Here is a 7,487-nt window from a genome sequence, read left to right on the forward strand (position 1 = left end):
TTTAGGGCAATATATTATATTTTGAGTTGGATTTTTTGAACACATAATTACATAGGAAATAAATTTAACATAATTACATAACAAGTGTTGATGCCCCGTTTGTTTTTTTTATGATTTTATTTCACAATTAGTAATACAATATAAATACTATGAATATTAAAAGGAATATTCGAATATATGAAAATCTCGTGCAGGATTTGAAGGACGTTATTGATGGGGGCTAGAATATTTAGAAAACTAGAAATTTAGAATTTCATGGCTAAGAACTTTTCCCACCAACAGTACCTACATAATACGTGGTGTAATTCGATGGTCAATATATTCTCCTTCTTGGCAACATTTTGAACAGCTATAATACCCTGCATGCCCCTTGGTCATTGTGATGAAAGAACGAGCCGGAGTATCACATGTAAAGCAGTATATGCTAATACTATGCAATGCTTCTTTGTATACAAATCCATTATTAATTAAATCAGTAATTTCAACAAAAAAATCTTGTAAAAACTCATTAGCATTGTCTGGTTTGGAATATCCATGATATACTCCAATGATAAATACAACCGAACTATGAACAATACATCCCATTATTGGCCATAATTCGCTTGTGCTGCTGTTTGACAAAGGCAACCCATCTGTTGAAATTTTAATGCTGATGTTAAAATTGTTTATTTGATTTTGTTCAACCTCTAATACTTCAGTTAAACCAACCCGTACACCAAAATGACAGTAATAACAAGAATTTACAGACCATATTATAGTATTTCTCGGTGAAGAAAGTAATGTTCTGGCAGTCTTTGATAGATTTTGGCCACATGTCTGTTTTCTCAGAATCACCATTAAATCATCCAGTTCATTGTGCTTAATCTTACTCATTACAGCCCAAAAAATAAGTTCATTTTTATACTGCGATTCATTATCACATATTCCAGGCACATCAATTAAAATATTACAATAATCAGTATCAGATTTATTAGATGAATATTTTTATCATTATTATCAAAATTAATTGAGTCATCATTTTCAGAAACATAAAAAAAAGGGTCATTATTTAATAAGCCAGTAGAATTAATATTACTAGGACAATTTATATTTTGGTTACAATTATTATCTGAACCATCATTTATATTATTTTGGTTACAATTATTATCTGAACAAATATTTATATTATCTTTCGGTATTATATTACCGGTTATGGGGTTTTCCGTATTTCGTCCCAGTGGGTGCACCATCAGCACCAAAATCCGCTATAGCATCGAAATTTAGTGCTGAATTTGTGCTATTCTACGGTAACGTTTTCAAAATTAGTGCTATGTTTCCCTCCGAGTTATGGGGTTTTCCGTATTTCGTCCCAGCGGGTGCACCATCAGCACCGAAATCCGCTATAGCACTGAAATGTAGTGATAAATTAGTGCTACTCAATGGAACCATTTTCAAAATTAGTGCCGTAGTCAGTATAAAGTTACATGGGGGCTTAACCAGAACCAAAATCCGTTGTAGTACCAACCTTTAGTGCTCAATTAGTGATATCAGGATATACAAAAATAAAAATTGGTGCTACCTCCTAACCAAAGTTATTGCCATCCCCATTTTTTAACTTAACGGATCATCAAGATTTCTATTATAACACATTTTCATATTACAGATTTTTTATTGAATTTTTATTAAACTGAATCATAATAATTTTTTTCTTACATTGAAATTTTTTATAGATTTTTTAAATAAAAAATCTGTTATGAAAAAATTCATATTTTATATCAAACATAAATATAATAATCTTATTTTTTATATATTATGAATTTTTTATCAAACTGATTTTCAAAAAATTTTTAAGATGATGTTTATCAATTTTTTAACATATTTTTTATTGATTTTTAACAAAAATAATTTTTATTAAGATTTATTTTCAATTTATATTTTTATAAAATATGAATTTATCATCAAACATTTTTTATTAACATTTTTTATTTAATATTGATTGAATTTATGTTTTTATCAATTTTTTTTAACAAATTTTTGTTGATTCTTAACAAACTTGTTATCAACATTTATGTTGAATTTGAATTTTTCATCAGATTTTTTTTTTACTAATTTTTTTAACATATTTTTTATGAAACTGACTTCTTATCCATTTTTTATTATATAGTTAATTTGTAGATTTTTATCAAATAGAATTTTTACTAACATTTACACTCAATTTAAATTTTTTATAAAATATGAATTTTTATAAATATGTTCATAATTTTTTTTGGAACAGATTTCTGTTATATCTTATTTTCATATAACAGGAAAAAAATAGTAAAAAGTTTGGTTCCATTGAGTAGCACTAATTTATCACTACTTTTTAGTGCTATAGCGGATTTTGGTGCTGTTGGTGCAACCACCGGGACAAAATAAGGAAAATCACATAACTGGTAGAGAAACATAGCATTAATTTTGAAAACGTTACCATCAAATGTTTCATTACTTAAAATTCTCATAGCTACATGAAGAGATATTACATGGGAATATACCCGGGGATTTAAGTAGCCACTAACGTATATTATAACAGGATAAATTAAACATTAAACATTAAAAAACATTATTACCATAATATTGTTGGTTTATTGAATAATATTGACTATTAAGTATTCAACATTAATTATTACTGGTAATGATTATATTGTTTTTATTCTAATATATTAAACTGCATACAATGATATCCATAAAATAACTATTATATCTAATTTATTAATGTATATCTCACGGATATCTAAAAATATTTCTAATGGAGTAGATATAGGATGGATATCTCACGGATATCTAAATAATTTTACTCATGGAGTAGATATGGTATGGATACTTGGGCTATCCATTAAATATCCAATAGATAATATTTTCTGTGTGGGAGGGTATTTTTATTTTAATATTTTGGTGGGTGGGGGGGGGGGGTTCAGAATTTTATCCTAGGTGCCCCCGCATCCATAACTAATATACCGGCCAGCTACTAACAATACACATATAAAACAAGGAATGAATTAAAAATGTAATTTAAAAAAAAAAACCTTAATTCCGTCGTAATTTTTTTTAAAAACTTATTTCATTAATTCATTATGAATTATGACATTTGGTAATAAGAAAAATAGCTTGTTGCCAAAAATTACTTGGTTAAAATTAAAGAAAATATTGATATTAATGAAATTTAACTTAATAGGTATAGATAAATATTTGCCCTCCTAGTCCCCACTAATGCGCCTATATGTTACCTAACAGACACCTGTGGCGTAATTACAGGGGGATTTAGGCGACTTTTTTTAGAACCGTCAAACCATTGTATTATTTAATTTAATACAAAATACTAAGACACTAGAATTTTATTATTATTTGTAAATTGTAGGTATTAGGTATTGAGCCGTAACTGCTATAGGGTTGTTGGCTTTAAAGTATATTTTATAGAAATCTATTTATATATAAATGAATGTATGTGTGTGTGTGTGTGTGTGTCCATATTATCATGACAACAATTCATATATTAATTTGAGATTTCATATGATTATAATATTTTGCAACAAGTTGCAATACCACATTTTGAAATTTTCTTCTCGAGCTCTATCAAGTGAAAACTAATTTTCTCTTATTGGTATTAAATTAAGGCTGTACCCATACCTACACATCTATGATGTTTGCACTCCAAATTATTTAATTCAAAATCTAATCTAATCTAATCTAATTCAATATTTGCAACAATTGTCTGTTCCAAAAAATACATTTTTACTGTTTTTATATTATTTTTATATTTTAAAAATCTTAAAAAATACACGAAACATTTTTTTTTTTTACAAACATCGTGTTAAATGTTGACAAGTTTGAATATTATTTAAACAATAATAACAATAATTATTTATAATTAAAAATGTATTATTCCTATCATAAGTCTATGGACTTAGAGAGAGAGAGGATTACAATTCATAGAGGACAGCCTGTCAGCCTGTATTCCTTGGACAACCTGTCAAACATCGGGACACCCTGTTTTTCCTAGAGGACTTTTAATTCCTAGAGTACATTTATCTAGTGCTGATGGTGTTACCTGTTCTGGTTGGTAGTACCGGGTGTGGACGGTTGTGTCTAGAGCTGATAGAAAAACTTTATACTGACTATTTTACCTGTCGCTGATGGTAGTTCCTAGTACTGATGGTAGTATATCTTGAGCTGATGGCAGTAATTCATGCTGACAGTTGTACTTTTTGCTTATGGTAGTGGCTTGAGATGATGATAGTATCTAGAGCGAATAGTTGTATTTCGAGCTGATGGTGTTACATACTTCTGATGGTAGTTCCTGTCGACGATGGTATTATCTTGATCTGATGGTAGTATCTATAGCTGATAGTAAAACTTCATGCTAAAAGTGCTACGAAGTGCTGATGTTAGTACTTACTGTTTATGGTAGTAAATATTGCTAATGGTATTATCTAGATATGATGTTAGTACCTAGATTAATGACAGAACATCATGCTGATTGTTGTACCTGTAGCTGATGGTAGTACCTACTTCTGATGGTAGTATCTTCATTCAGCCTGTTGAAATGGAATAACTATATATACATGAAAATTTCATTGAATGTTTATATTTTCATTTCCTATACACCATAATATTTTCAAAATGTTTTGACTCTTTTTGAGATTTTTACGAAATTGTACCTAGAGCTGAAAGTAGATTCTACATCTATATCAGACTGTTCTTGGTAGACAGGCTGTCCTCAAGAAATGGTTATCCTCTAGGAATCAAAAGTCCTCTAGGAATTCGAGATATCCTTTAGGAACTTAGAAGTCTTCTATGAATTGGAAATTGAAGAAATTGAAATTTAATTTAATACAAAATACCAAAACACTACAATTATCATTTGTAAATATTGTAGGTATTAGGTAGTAGGTACAAAATATGTATATATATATTTTTATTTGAGAGTAACTGCTATAGGTCTATTCACTTTAAAGTATATTTTATAGAAATAATACATATGAAAGGTGGGCAAGTGGGTGTCGCTCTGCTGTATATTAGGTTACAAGTGGATTACTGTAATGGATGGTGTTAAATTTGAATTCAATGATATAATATAATTGTATAAGAAAAACGATTCTGAGCGAAGACGGTCAGTCAGCCTATTATATTACTAAGTATATTTGATTATATGATTGTGAATAAAGTAATTTTATTGATTTATTATAACCTATTACGCTGAAGCTTGTTTTAAATTTTCATTGTTTAGCTATAAAAGTGAAACATTTTATACATTATTAACTACAAAATAATTATTAAATTTTAAATTTGATAAATTTTGTCAAAAATTCGAACTCTATATGCTTATAAAAAAAAAAAATTGTACGAAAATTTCTAGGAGTTTAAATAATAAAGAATACCTAATTAATACACTATATATTATTATATATTTCTCATTTAATTAAATTGATTAAGTACATTCCATTTTATGTTCATACAAGGACCAAATGTTAATGTGTAAATAACTATTAGGAAAATAGTTTTGAGCACAAGTGCTATCTCGTGATTTACAACGAATTTGTAATTTATTAGTTTTAATAATGTTATTTTATAGGTATTATGTAAAGGTAAACAATTAATGTAATTTGGTTATATATCAGTCCATTCAGGTCATTATATTATATTTTGAGTTGGATTTTTTAAACACATATAATTACATAGGAAATGGTTTTTTATTCGTAACTTGTGTTTAAATTTACAATTACCTGCATTCATAGTGAAATTAAATAAAGTGAACTTAATAGACACCAACCTATGAAAAGATTCGTTACAATTATGAAAGTATATAATATGTGTTATTTTGTATTGGCGTAGATGAGTATTTTCAACACAATTCAGATTGATAACAATTGAATTTACAAATAATTATAATAGTAAGTAACTACACTGTATATATACAGGGCTATATTAACTTTCGTTTAAAGTTATTATTTTGTCGGTTGGTGCAGTGATGTAGTGATGTGTCTTCAATTTTTTTTTTTTTTTTTTTTGGGGGGGGGGGTTAAAGATAAGTCAGTGTATAATATTGTAAAAATACATTTGAGTAGATTTCGAGACTAATTGTTGCACAAAAATGATCAAAATATGCAGTATTAAATATATGGAGCTAAATGTTTATATTACTTTAAAAAAATACTTAAAACATAAAATATACAATATAATAAAACAATTTTGGAAATAAAAAATTCAAAAATAAGTAGGTAGGTATTAGAGATGGGCGGTATCGGATAATTAATTGTACTATCGATTATTCATAATATAGACTATCGAATAATTATTCGAATAATATTTTTCACGACTGAATAATCAAAACTATCGAATAATTACTCGAATAATCAATACTTATATAAATAATTATTCGCATAATACTATACATGACTAAATAATCAAAACAATTGAATAATTATTCGAATAATAAATACTATTAAATAAATATTTGAATATTATCTATAATTTGAATACTAGGTATTTCAGTTGTATTGTTGTGTTTAACCCCTTCATACCCCTATTTAATCGGATAAAAAATTAAGATAGCCAATTTTAGTTAAAAGCTTTTTAGTTTTTTCCTTATAATTTTACCAAGATCAATTTTTGGAATTGTTTTTGAATTTATTATTTAACTTTTATTAGAAAGAATATTGATAATAATAAAAAAATATTTATTCTTAAGTTCTGTAAAACAAAAATACGCATGTTTGGGTGTTGGCTACACTGTTCTATGTGTAAAATTGATTATAGTAATAAGAAAAAGCAAAATAAGTTCTTCAAGAGTTAAAGTATTGTTCAGTAGAAAAGCACAAAAGTACAATTTGTATTTTCTCATGAATCTCAAATTTAAGAGGTAATTATTAAGTAATTAAATGATTTTCTTTAATTCACAATGTTTCATTCATTCATTCATTCATTTCGGTTGTCATCAAATCTTGCGAGTTCAATTTAAATCACTTCTACATGACCTAGGAGGCTCAAATTTTGTATGGATGTCTAGGGTTGGTGACAATACATGCCACAGTTGTCAATTCTTGAATTGGACAACCAGGTCATAGATGACGGGTGTAACTGGAGGTCATCTCCAGGGCGCAAAAAAAAAAATGTGCTGGCTAAAATAGGTGGAGTCTGCCACATAACAATATTATTATTGATTGGTGATTCAATATTTAATCATTTTATACTAGTTCGTGAAGTGAGAAGGAACTATTCAATAATTTATACGGTGAGTTATTGTCAATATATCAATTCCTTAAACATGAGAAATAAAGAGACAGCAACTCAACGAAAAAGGCGCATTGAACGAGCTTGTCTAATGTATCAAGAAAAGAAGTATAACGATGGCCCAGAAGCTAAACGGGCAAGATTAGACAAAAATCGACCAGCCCAAACAAATTTAAGAGCTACAGAAACGCCATCAATGAAAAAATACACGCATTTTACAACAACGCGAAAACAGGGATTCA

General features: G+C 27.8%; 1 protein-coding gene across 1 annotated transcript in view; it reads left to right on the forward strand.

Annotated features, from left to right (window-relative positions):
- The first annotated feature begins 5,693 nt into the window (after positions 1-5,693).
- LOC100571412 (aminopeptidase 1-like) overlaps positions 5,694-7,487 on the forward strand; it is an 11,117-nt gene continuing 9,323 nt past the window's right edge. The window contains exon 1 of the mRNA XM_016801671.2: positions 5,694-5,906. The gene's annotated coding sequence lies outside the window, so the exon portion shown is untranslated. The remainder of the gene's footprint in view (positions 5,907-7,487) is intronic.

Source organism: Acyrthosiphon pisum, chromosome A2 (genome assembly GCF_005508785.2).
Source record: "Acyrthosiphon pisum isolate AL4f chromosome A2, pea_aphid_22Mar2018_4r6ur, whole genome shotgun sequence".
Classification (NCBI taxonomy): Eukaryota; Metazoa; Arthropoda; class Insecta; order Hemiptera; family Aphididae; genus Acyrthosiphon; species Acyrthosiphon pisum.